Genomic DNA, 13,971 nt, shown 5'->3' with positions numbered 1-13,971 from the left:
ACTTGAAATCCACTCTCTGAAATGTGTATAATTTTTTCTATACCGTCTTTTTGAATAAGAATATACATTTTCATTGGGAGTAGGAGGTAGATTTAGGGTAATTATGAAGAAAATATTTTACCAAGACAAGAATGACTTTAAACACTTAATTTCAAAGAAAAGAAAACCAACTAAGGTCAGAGACATGTGTGTTCACTCTAGGCGTGTATACAAATGAATGAATACATGAATACGTGTATTCAAATGAAACCAGATAAAGATGCCCCCTACCACCATGATCACAGCCCTGCTTACCACCAGAAGTATTTGTGAGGACAGGATATGGTATTTCCTGGAGTGTTTGGAGGTGGGTGGGGGGCGGGAACCTGCACCATTTTAAAATCATAGAGAGCAATATTTGTAAAGAACTGAGTCTGTTGAGCTATCCAGGAGCCTGTAGTCTCAATAAAGGTAGATTTTCCCAGGATTCTGGGCTGTTTAATAAATTCTGAAACGCAAATGCAACTGTTTAACATCAGTTGGCAGCAAGTTTCTACCAATGTGTTTCCAGCCAAGCTTTAAGAGTCTCAGGAAGGACGGTGGAAGGAAAGAGCAGATGATTCCCATTGAGGAGGATTTGGCTTTTACTGACTATCAGGCCCAAGCCACTGGAATCTGACCTGAAGCCCAGCAGCAAGAAGCCAACCCAGTGAGCATAACCCACCCGGCAGCAAGAAAAAGACATTCTAGCTTTTTCCTCCTAGGACCTCAGCAGTTGCTGTAGGCTCTGCCACCTTTCTGGTCAAGCTGAGGTCTCTCTCCTTGCCTGCCCTGTGGCCACCAGTTCTGTGCCAGGTGGGAAAGGCTTCTGGTGCCAGCTGTTCCTGAATAACTCGGAGACTGCCTGTCCCACGCTCCTTGCCTAGTCTGCACTAGGCAAGGACCCGGACCCCACTTGCACATCATAAAAATGGCAATAGTCATTATGCCAGCTGGTCTCATAGTAAACGCTCCAGAAACTATTCTAGGTGCCTACCTTGTCCATTAAATTCCCTCCTATCCAAGAGGCCATGAACTCCCATGTGCAGACGACAGGACTCTCGGGAAGCCCAGGCAGGTTCCAGAGACTCACACCCAACGCCCCCAGATACCAGCGTCTCTGAGCTCCACAGTCCCTACCTGCCAACTCCAAATCACACCGGACTGAATCTGGCACTTAGGAGGAGTCGCAGATTTCTGCCAAGCTGGGGTTTGCGGTTAGCTGCGTTGTGAGCACGGGTTCCTCCTTGGTTGGAGGGAAGACGCTCAGAAAGCCAGGCTCTCCGCCTGGGCAACCCCAGTCCCAGTTTGACAAATTGAGAGTCGAGTCGGGATGGGAGGTGGGATGCGACCCTATGCTTTGGGCAAAGGAGATACACAGAACCGGGCCCCACTTCCTGGATCTTGGGTGCCACGATGTGCCTCAGTTTGGAGTGGAGGACAATAAACATTATGCCTCAGCCATTCCGCCTCTCACTTCCCGACAGCACCTGGCCTGATTCCAATGCTGCAGGTGCTTCCAGGTTGGGGATCTGAAGATCTCAGAATGGCCACATTTGCCCCCACTCTCCTACCTGGTTGCTGGCCGGGTCCGCCCAGTGAGGGGAGGAGCGGCTCCACGCCCCAAGGCAGGCGCTCCTTGTGGCACCGGCGTCCTTTCTGGCTCTCCCCAACAACCTCAAGTTCAAGCTCCCTCCGACCCAGCGTCCCGCGAGAAAGACGCCCACTCCTGCCTTACCTTTGTCGGGCACCGCGCCCAGCAAGCAGCTCTGAGCCCCGCACAGCCCGGGGGCCACACCCTCGGAGCGCACCCGGCATCCCCGCTGCTCCTGTGTCCGGCCCCGGCCCATGCCCCATGCAGCCGAGTCCGCTGCGCCAGGTTGCGTCTCTAAGGGTCGCTACCTGCCCCTGCAGAGTTCTGGCCGCGCTGACTCGGGCTCTGGTGGCTGGCGCTGCCCCCAAGACAACTCTTCCCCAGACCCCGCCGCCACTCTGCCACGACCGAACCCCAAACCGCGCCCAGCCCACCTGTGCTTTGCTCCCAGCTGCGCCACGCCTCAGATGCAGGCGGGGAAAGTGCGCCCGCGGGCAGGGAGGGGCGTGCCTGGGAGAGTCCCGCTAGGCCCAGAGAGAAAGGCTGGAGGCAGAGCCGGGCGGCTCCTGCAAGCCTTCGGGAATTCGCTCCTGCAGTCCCTAAACTTAACTGTAACCACCTCTGGTTTTCGCTGTCTGCGGCGCAGCTCTGGAGAGTTCTGGCCCAGATCCGCGCGTCACTTCGCTGGAGGCTGGAAGGCGCGTTCTCCCTGGGATGTGCGGATGCCTGGAATTCGAAATTAGAGCTGGGTATTTGAGTGTTTTGTGTTGCTTTGTTTTGTTTTTTGTTTGTTTTTGTTTTTTGGTTGTTTTGTTTTTTGTTTTTGTTTTTTGACGAGCCTGGCTCTGTCGCCCAGGCTGGAGTGCAATGGTGCGATCTCGGCTCACTGAAACCTCCGCCTCCTGGGTTCAAACGATTCTCCTGCTTCAGCCTGTCGAGTAGCTGGGACTACAGGCGCCTGCCACCACGCCCAGCTAATTTTTGTATTTTTGGTAGAGACGAGATTTCACCACGTTGGCCAGGATGGTCTCGATATTTTGACTTCGTGGTCTGCCCGCCTCGGCCTCCCAAAGTGCTGGGATTACAGGTTCGAGCCACTGCTCCCGGCCAGGAGTTCTTAAATAAAGGTTTCTTCAAGAAAGGGACTGGAGAGTGGGGATGGAATAAGCAGTAATTCTTCTTGACTGCAGGAGGTAGAATGCAGCAGAGAAACTTCTTCAACGAAAAAGATTAACTGTAAAATATTGATTCTTACAGTTCTAGATGATAGCAGAAAATGATTTTTTAATGAATTGTGCAAATCTCTCAGTTCTCCACTACAGATGGCCACTCCATATCTCCACTACAGATGGCCGCTGCCACTACCCTTTAGTGTCAGGGACGATTACTTTTGCAGCCCAAGAGACTGGAGAATTTTTCTTTTTACGTCAAGCTGAATGTATTTCTAGCCTCTCAAGATGAGTGAGAATTAAAACGTATTCCATTGTTACTGACTGAGAGATTGGGACCTGCTGGGCCTTCTCCTACAGCTGTTTAAAACAATAATAGTATTTTTAGAAGCCAGGAAATTCTCCAGCCGCTGATCTACTTTCTCTTAGCAGTTTCACGACTCGCAGCTGGCCTCTCCACCTCCCCTTCCCGCCGCCCCCCTCCGCCACACACCTTTCCACACAGAGGAGCCAAACACAAGTCCTGGACCAAAAATACAGTGAGGAAATCGTCGGGGAAGTCCCAGCCTGGCTGACGTCACATAGTTGGGGAGTCCTGGCTGAGAGAGGCTTCCTTTGCTTTCTCTGTCCCTACCCAATCTCACTCCCTCATGTGTGGCTAAAGAGAATACTATTTACTCGCCGTTTATTGTGGGCGATGCACTTTCTATTATTTTGTTTATTTAGTTAGTTATTTGCTTACAGTCTGTCCTGAATGCCTCTGTCTGCCCCTACTCCCCATCCAAAATGTAACCTCCGTGTGTTTGACTGTCTAAGTGCTCAGGCCTGAATTCTCAGAACCTTAAACGGTGCCCGGCACAGTGTATCCACTCAAACAATTGTCAAAGGAATGGATCTTGTGTATTTGCAAATTATCATGACCCATTTTACCAGTGAGGAAATCTAGATTGAGAAATGGTAAGGGAAGATCAGCTAGTGGTAATAATGATGATGACGATGAAAATATTTACTGAACATTTGCTTTGAGTAGGGCATTATCTGAAATGTAACACTTGGGTTTAATCATCATGTTACAGGAAAGGGGTCCCGATCCAGATGCCAAGAGAGGATTCTTGGATCTCACACAGGAATTCAGGAAGAGTCCACAGTGCAAAGCAAGAGCAAGTTTATTAAGAAAGTGAAGTGGTAAAAGAACAGCTACTCCATAGACAGGTAGGGCATTCCCAGAAGTAAGAGGAGGAACGCATCCACCCTAGGTAAAATACTTGTTTATATACAGGATTAAAAAAGATCATGGGGAGATGTGCTCTGCTACAAGGATTTATGATAAAGGATTAATTTTCTTAATTACTATATTTTGCAAGATTGATATTATGATTTTTAAAGCAAAATTAGCAATGTTTCTGTTCTCAAAGATATCGGGATATCAGGACTCTCAAGTCTGGGTCTGTTTAGTAATGTTATCCATCTGTTCCCTTAACCATATACATCTAGAGGCTAGGAATACCTAACTTCCTGGGAATGCAGCCCAGGAAGCCCCAGCCTCATTTTCTTAGCCCTCACTCAAGATGGAGTTGCTCTGGTTTGAACACCTCTAACAATAAGTCTTCATAAACAGCTATGGGTATACACTCTTATTATACCTATTTCACAGGCAAGAAAGGAGGTGTAGTAACTTGCAATGCCACACTGCTAGTACGTGGTGGAGCTGGAATTCAAATGCAGGTGTTCTGCCTTCAGAGTCCACATCTATAACTCCTTCAGTAGACTCATTTGTGCTAGGAAGTGTCTGGAATTCATGACCCTCCCTTATACCAGGTGCCTTGATGATCTGTGTTGCCTATCCCTTCTAGGTTGTCCTTCTGTGTCAGGTCTTACCTGCTAGACTTTTCTACTTCGAGCAAAAGGAGGAGAAGCATTGATTGATCACTTCTACTGCACAGTGCAGAAAAGCACACAGAACAATTTCCTCTCAGGGCTGAGATCTACACTAAAGTTATCCTCTGTAAATGTCAAGCTACCCAAATTTTTTTTTTTTTTTTTTTTGAGATGGATTTTCACTCTTGTTGCCCAGGCTGGAGTGCAATGGCATGATCTCAACCACTGCAACCTCTGCCTCCCGAGTTCAAGAGATTCTCCTGCCTCAGCCTTTAGCCCAGCTTCCCTGGCAGATTTTGCCCTATGTTATTAACTTTTCTGATTGATATCCAAATGCCTATTCTTGTCATTTAGACTGGTCCCCTCCTGGCCGCTGCGTGAAGCACTGGTTTTAGTAGAAAATCTGTAGTCTGGAGTGTTCACCTACCACATTCCACTCTGGGATCAAGATCATAAAACCAACATTAGCATGCTAATGCTCAGATTCTGTTACAAATGGAATTAATTCATCACATAGCCATTCTCTTTATTCAGTTTTCACACATCACGATAAGAGCTAACACTCAAGTGGCCCTTCACATGAGCTGGCTTTGCATGTACTGAGTCCATTTAATCCTCACAGCACCCCTATGAGGTTACTATTTTTATTATTCCTTTTTAAAGGTGAGAGACAGACATGAAGGAGTTAAGGTTTATAAAAATAGTAATTGGAAGACATAAAATTCAAACTCAGGCAATTTGGCTTTAGAGGCCACATTTCAAACCACATCACTAGTCCGCCTCCCTGTGTGCGCTCCTAAAAATATGAGACCCAAACTCAATTTATCAAAAAACACCACGTTTTGGTAAACTTTTTTTCTTTCACAAAACCACATTTAACGCACTTCATTCCAGCAGGATCATAGTAGTCTGTTGAGATGGGTTTATTTGTTTTGCACTTAATTTATGATATGTATTAAGCGTAAGTCATAGAGAACACAAAATTTGGGGTGGAAACACAAAAAGGATTGTGTTACGAAAGAACTAATTAACCCCACATGACGCAAGGCCAGAGTGGTCACTCAGAGGTCATTTTTCATCGCCGCAGTGCTAGTGACAGCAGAATTGGCTCACATGGTCTCTGTAATAACAAACCAGACAGAATATTCCACGTTTTCTGTTTCCTCTTTCTTTATCTCTGGAGCTTTGTTGGTTTCTACCACCCCCAGCGCTAGTCTCCCACCAAGCCACCACATGGCTGTGCCTACACATCCTCCTGAACAAGCTCCGATTCTCAGAGGCCAGAGCCAATCAGTTACTTACAATCCACAAAGCAGACATTGCACTAGGCAAAATTAAACAGACTTGTTTAATGCATGACTTGTGCAATAGGAGAGAAGGGCCAGAACTTAGACTGAGCTCGACTCAGCTAAAACAAAGGTTGTGAGGATTTTTAAATATGAGAGTAAAGGGGAAAACACAGGCCGTCTGTGTTTGCTCTTTGAATAAAAAAAAAAATTAAGAAAATCAAAGAGCAAACTTTCTCCTGTCTTTGTAACAGGAGTGAGTTTTACAGCTTAGAGCGAGACTCCCACCCAAGCTAGGATCCTTTTCTCCCACAGAGACTGGGAGATGGGACTTTATCTTCCTGGATGATCTTATTTCAAATCAATGGTTCCCAGGTCCTTGAGAAAGATACTGCTGGATTATAAAACTGGCAGGAGCCCTTATAAAAGATTTACATCTCAAAGGGGCAGAAAAAGAATGTACAATTGCACGTTTTCTAAAGTAAATGCTCTATAAAAAGGGAGGGAAGGGGCCTCTGTGGTTGGGCCACCTGGGTTCTGTAAGGTCTGGGTGAGAGGAAAAAAGCCCAGAGTCAGGACGGTCTGGATAAGGTTTAATCAAGCTGAGGAGGACATTAACGCTGTCTAGATTACAGCGGACAACATGGAACACAGCCGTCATAACGAGATCAGGTTCTAGGACCTGAGCCAGGGTTAAATCTTAAAGTATGAATCTGTGTATTTTTAGGAATACTTCCTTTTTGTTGTGTTTCTTACACGTATCCCAGAAGGCATCTTTCCCTCCCGCACCACACACACAAGAGGAAATAAACACTCAAAAAAGACATATATTTGAGACAGAAAATTCCAGATGCCTGTTGGTGGAGTGGCTTTTTTGATTCCAAAGACGGGAAATAGAAGAGCTGGAGGAGCAGGTAGTTGCAAGGAAGAGGAGAGACTAAGAGGAGAAGGGAAAGCAATGAAGAGCCTGGGAGGGCCCCAGGGATAGAAGAAGTCCCTAATGGAGTGGCAGCGTGTAAGCTACTCAACACTGAGCTATCCTTGAATGGGGCCCCCTCTGCCCCGTTGTCCTGTGACCTGTGGATGTTTTCTCACCAGCAGTCTCAGACAGAGACAAGTGCTGTCAACAGAGGGGTGAAGAGTTTAGACATCTTTGGAGGTTTGGGGATGTGAACAGAAAAATTTTCCAGGCAAGATGGCTCATGCCTATAATCCCAGCATTTTGGGAGGCTGAAGTGTATTGCTGGAACCCAGGAGTTGGAGACCCACTCAAGGCAACATAGCGAGACCCCAATTCTACAAAAATAAATAGCTGAGTGTGGTGACGTGTGCCTGTATTCCCAGCACTTTGGGGGCCAAGGCAGGAGGATAACTTGGGGTCAGGAGTTCAAGACCAGCCCGGTCAACATAGTGAGCGCCCATCTCTACCAAAATAGAATTTAAAATGTAGCCAGGCATAGTGTGTTGTGTGCCTGTAGTCCCAGCTACCTGAGAGACTGAGGCAGGATCCCTTGAGCCAAGGAGTTTGAGGCTGCCGTGAGCTCACTCAAGCCACTGCACTCCAGCCTGGAAAACAGAGAAAAAGCCTGTCAAAAAAAAAAAAAGACAACTTTGCTTTCTGACCAAAGTGGAAATTCTACAGTAAACTGAGTAGAAATGGTCACACCTCCACTGTTACTTCTGTATTCCTGGGCTAGACTTCGCCCACTCAAAAACAATAATGATGTCACTTGCTGTGGTTGTTTTAAAATTCAGTGTTAAAAGGACATGTGCAAGTTCGTAGAAAAGTTCATAGTGCTGTTCAAATATAATATCTGTACTAAGAAAGTGCTTACAAAATAAAACCTTAGTACCTAGACATAACAGAGACGTTCTGAGAAGATCATGCTGAGTCTTGCCAACATGTGAGATACTCTCCTAATTAAAAGCAATCATTAATTGATCTTCAAGTCTGTTTACTCAAGGAGGTCAAACACTTTTCATAAAATCCTACTCAATTTTTAGCAAACCCTCTGGTTATACAGTAAATCAACAGCCTAGTTTGTAATTACTGCAGCCTGGGTTAAGTAATTTTTACTGGATGAGAATTCTAATTAATGAAAACAATTCAAAATGGGTGTCAGTATCTTAGGATAGTGATAATCCTGGGCTATCAAGTGTGGGATTTCTGGGAGGTCAGGTGGTACAAAACAGATGGTGGGAAATGAGGCAGGTGGATTAGCATCATGATTGAAACCAGCAATAATGTTAAATATAACCAAAATTGGCATAATAACTTTCAAGCATGATTACAGCTTTATTCCTCACATCCCCCAAATGGAAATACAACACACAAAAATTACACTTACCAACTCTCAAATTTTTCAGTTGACATGACAGATGTTAAATATCCTCATCTCACGTGATGCTAAGACCTCGGCTACTTTATTACTTATACCTTGTTTCATAATATAGTACCTCAGAAGTCTCATCTCATTACAGCATTACAACATCAACTCAAAGTCCAGAATCCCATCACCTCTGTCAGATAATGATGCATGGCTCCCTACATGTGGTTCCCTAAATAAAGCTATTTGTGTGCAGTTTCTCTCAATTTTAAGGCTTTTGGAACTAAATATATAACTTGTGTTCCTGCCCCCATGCACCCAATGTACAAAGCTTAAGCAACTATAGAATAATCATTGTAGACACTCTTGCTTAAAGGGAAGGAAAATGAGATCCATAGGAGAGTAACTGTTGTGTAACAACTCTGAAATACAAGCAGAGGTATATTGGGAGTTTCTTGACTGGGGCCCAAGACCTGGGAATAATTCTCTGTGGCTCCCAGCTCCAACTCTAGAATGGGGAAATCATGAAAGAAAGCATGGGTTTATAGCTGAGTTGTTTCCTAAAGCTTGCTTTCTACCTGTAGAATTTTGGGGATAAAAATGATGTATTTTATTTGATGATCAAGATGACAGTATTTCTGCTAATATGATTTTCTCAAACTCTTGTGGAACCCCTGTGAATCACACTGGTGTTCACTCCATCAAACAAAAGCTACCATCATGACAGTCTCTTTTTATTTTAATTTTTTTTTTTTTTTGAGACGGACTTTCTCTCTTGTTGCCTAGGCTGGAGTGCGATGGTGTGATCTCGGCTCACTGCAACCTCCGCCTCCTGGGTTCAAGCGATTCTCCTGCCTCAGCTTCCTGAGTAGCTGGGATTATAGGTGCCCACCATCATGCCTGGCTAATTTTTGTATTTTTAGTAGAGACGGGTTTCACCATGTTGGCCAGGCTGGTCTTAAACTCCTGACCTCAGGTGATCCATCTGCCTCGGCCTCCCAAAGTGCTGGGATTACAGGCATGAACCACCATGCCTGGCAGAAATTCTTTTATATAAGATATAATCTCATAAATTTCACAGAAGCTCACTTGTGTAATAGGCAGACTCTAGACTTTTCTGAAGGGTCCTTTGCGTGATGGAATAGTGCTCTAATGTACCAGCTGTGAACTTTCTAAGGTCTTCACAAAGGTTCTTAGGTCAAATCCCTAGTTTCAACCCAAGAAAATATTTTTCTGCTAATGCTTTGAATTTCTTCTTTGCGTGAGAGCCATTTCTTAATTTTTGCAATCAGAATTAATGTTTGCAATCAGAAGAGATTGAGAATTTTAAATATCACTGAGCTCTGGCTATTATTTTTTAAAAGTCCTTCCCTCATTTTGTCTCTTCCTTCACACATTTTACAATAACTAGCACCTTCAACATTTTGCTTGGGAATCCCCTTAGCTAGATCATCAAGTTGACTAGGCACATTTTCTACTTTCCACATTGTTGCAGGTGTCAATTTTGCTAAGTTTCTGCCACAACATAACAAAAATTCCCCCGTTCTGCTTTCTAATAACATGTTTCTCACTTACTTCTAAATTCCCAGAGCCCAGAACCACAGGACTACAACAATCAATTCAAGGCAACCTAAGCCTTCGCTTATACGCTCCTCAAAATCGTCTCGGCCTCTGCCTGCTCCTTGGTTCCAAGCAATGCTCATATTCTTATATTCTTTATGATTAGCATCTCACTTCCAGAAACTAACATATTAATTTTTTTATTGCTTCATGAAAAATTACCTAACATCATAATGGCTTAAGAAAACAACGATTTGTTATTGTATCATTTCCACGGGAAGTTTAACTGGTTGCCTATGGCCCGAGATCTTCATCAAGGCTGCAATCAAGTTGTTGCTCAGAGCTGCAGTCATCCCAAGACTTGATCGGAAGGGATCTGCTCTCTCACTCACTTGCTCTGAGAAAATCAAGCTGCCATGTGCTAACCTGCCCAATAAAGAATCCCATGTTGCAAGAAAATGATGTCTCTGGCCAACAACCATGAGGACTTGCCAACAGCTGTGTGTAATTACAAGTTGGCTGGAAACAGAGTTTGAAACCATATTTGGAGGAAGATACATTGGTTTGGCCACCGGAAAGAAGTTAGGCTGCCTGAGATTTTGTTAACAAAAGCAAACAAAAGGGCACTGTGAAATGAGATAAAAACGTAAGTAGGGGAGTAACAGGTCTTCATGTAGATGTCCCAGAGCTGCCATCAGCCAAGCCTGTCCCAATGCCAGGGCTGGGGCCTATGCTGGTCAGAGGCTTGGGCTCCTCCCATATTACAGAAACACATGGGAGCTATAAAATAACCTTCCTCTAAGGTCTTATCAATTAGGGTCCCAGGAGAAAACAAATGCATGCTCAAATTGGGTAACTTAAAGACAGTTAAAGAGATTGTTTTAAAAGCAGAATAAGGCTGGGCGCAGTGGCTCATGTCTGTAATCCCAGCACTTTGGAAGGTCAAGGCGGGCAGATCACCTGAGGTTGGGAGTTCAAGACCAGCCTGACCAACATGGAGAAACTCCATCTCTACTAAAAATACAAAATTAGCCAGGTGTGGTGGTGCATGCCTGTAATCCCAGCTACTCGGGAGGTTGAGGCTGAGACAGGAGAATCGCTTGAACCCAGGAGGCAGAGGTTGCGGTGAGCCGAGATCGTGCCACTGCACTCCAGCTTGGGCAACAGAGCGAGACTCCATCTCAAAACAACAAACAACAACAACAACAAAAAGCAGAATAAGTATTTAATATGGTGAAATAAGAATAGCTGATCAGGGGCTAGTAAGAACGGGAAGGTTACATATATATCCTGTTCCTCAAGGGAAAAGAAGGGAATGGTTTCTAGAACCAGGAAAGGGGGTTTCTGGAAAGATTTCTACAACCAGGAAAGGGGGGCTATTTGACAGAAGCCATGACCTTTGGCAAGAGGACACAGAATATCTCCAGGGACCTAAAGGGACAGAACTAGGGAAATCGACACCCCACCTTGATCTTCCCACTCGCCAATCTCCTGGAGATGTCTCTCTTGGGCCAAACCCATCAGGGAGCCAGAGAACAAGGAAGCTCATGATATTGTCCACACAGGTCAACTTCTCTGGACACAAGCAGGGTGCAGACGGTGGAAAATTGATCTTGAAGGCAAATGGAAGATAACTAGCACTCCTTATGGCTGGTAGACACCACCTACGATAGGGAGGTAGACACAGGAACCAGACAGGCACAGACAAGTCTATCAGATTTATTAATGGTAGAACTCTATCGGAGGATGTCCCTGGCCTATGCACACAGTCAGGTATCCTAAGTGGACCTCCCACCAGAACTCTGGCCTCTCCTGACAGGCACAGGCCATGCCAATACTCTTCCCCACAGAGTTGGGGAGAGGCCCGCAACTCTGAAAAGAAAGTGATGAATGGCTGTTCTGAACATGCTTAGTTCCTGAACCCAGGCTTAGCTGTCATGTCAATCACTCTCTTCAAGGGCAGAGATGAGGGATGCAGGGAGAACAAGATGGAAAGAGGCACTTACTATCCTCAGCATAAATGGGGAAGAAGCTCACTACAGGAAAGCAAAACAAAACAAAGCAAAACATGATGGAAATTGAATATCCTCCCTTCAAAACTTTACAAGGTGAAAAATGGAAGTTGTATGTGGTCAAGTGTTTATTTGAAAATCATTTTCCTTTCCTCCAGAACATAGGAATGTGCTTAATGTCACGGACAGCTCACACAGAGAGAGGCCTTCAGTTCATGCCATTCATGTGAAGGAACATGAGATTCACACCTCCACCCTCATCACATTCTGAGGCATTCGTTCACACCTCCACCCTCATCACACTCTGAGGCATCCGTTCACACCTCCACCCTCATCACATTCTGAGGCATCCGTTCACACCCCCACCCTCATCACACTCTGAGGCATCCGTTCACACCCCCACACTCATCACACTCTGAGGCATCCGTTCACACCTCCACCCTCATCACACTCTGAGGCATCCGTTCACACCCCCACCCTCATCACACTCTGAGGCATCCGTTCACACCCCCACACTCATCACACTCTGAGGCATCCGTTCACACCCCCACCCTCATCACACTCTGAGGCATCCGTTCACACCCCCACCCTCATCACACTCTGAGGCATCCGTTCACACCCCCACCCTCATCACACTCTGAGGCATCCGTTCACACCTCCACCCTCATCACACTCTGAGGCATCCGTTCACACCCCCACCCTCATCACACTCTGAGGCATCCGTTCACACCCCCACCCTCATCACACTCTGAGGCATCCGTTCACACCCCCACCCTCATCACACTCTGAGGCATCCGTTCACACCTCCACCCTCATCACACTCTGAGGCATCCGTTCACACCTCCACCCTCATCACACTCTGAGGCATCCGTTCACACCTCCACCCTCATCACACTCTGAGGCATCCGTTCACACCTCCACCCTCATCACACTCTGAGGCATCCGTTCACACCTCCACCCTCATCACACTCTGAGGCATCCGTTCACACCTCCACCCTCATCACACTCTGAGGCATTCGTTCACACCTCCACCCTCATCACACTCTGAGGCATTCGTTCACACCTCCACCCTCATCACACTCTGAGGCATTCGTTCACACCTCCACCCTCATCACACTCTGAGGCATTCGTTCACACCTCCACCCTCATCACACTCTGAGGCATTCGTTCACACCTCCATCCTCATCACACTCTGAGGCATTCGTTCACACCTCCACCCTCATCACACTCTGAGGCATGTATTCACACCTCCACCCTCATCACACTCTGAGGCATTCATTCACACCTCCACCCTCATCACACTCTGAGGCATTCGTTCACACCTCCACCCTCATCACACTCTGAGGCATTCGTTGAGTGGAAGAAAGAACAGAATCATCTGTCATACAAAATGTATCTCTCTCTCCCTTTCTCAGTAGGGAACATAAGAGTTAAATTTGTATAAGCTCAAATTTTGGTTCTTGTTGTTCACCGTATAATATAAATCCACTTCGGAAATAGATATGCATAGAAAAAGTCATAAAAAATGTTCACAAAATGTTAACAGTGCTAGAATGGGCAAAATATATCTGCTTTCTTGGACACTCTATCAAACATTTTTGGCAAGGAACATATCTTGCTTTTACAACTTAAAAATAAGTTAATAAATAATTCTTACTTTATTACAGTTGACTTTCCATCTAGGAAGCTTAATGGAGGGTCTACTGGCACCACATTTTCTGGGACTCAGCTCCAAAAAGAGCCATTGAAGTCTATGTAGACACACAGACTAAAATACAAAGGATTGTAAAACCCAAAGCCCTGAAATTCCAAGGAGGATTTTGAATAGGCTGACGCTCTTGACTCTACATGGAAGATGGTTACGATTTGCAACTTTTCTTTCCTTTAACCAGTTGGGACCTCAAACTTGATAGTTTCAAGAGAGACTCTAAATATACTGACTGTGGTTTTAAAAGACATTTTAAAAATCCATCCCAAATAATGACATTTGAGCAATCAAATTTATAACCACAGGATGGCAGCTCCAGGCAGGTAGGACCTTAACTGCAAAGTATTTTATTACCCTAGTCTCGATAATTATTTTTTTCTCAATCAATAAAGGACTCATATTATGCAAACACATTGAAA

The sequence above is a fragment of the Pan troglodytes genome, chromosome 10 (assembly GCF_028858775.2).
Source record: "Pan troglodytes isolate AG18354 chromosome 10, NHGRI_mPanTro3-v2.0_pri, whole genome shotgun sequence".
NCBI lineage: Eukaryota > Metazoa > Chordata > Mammalia > Primates > Hominidae > Pan > Pan troglodytes.
This window is presented reverse-complemented; position numbering follows the sequence as displayed.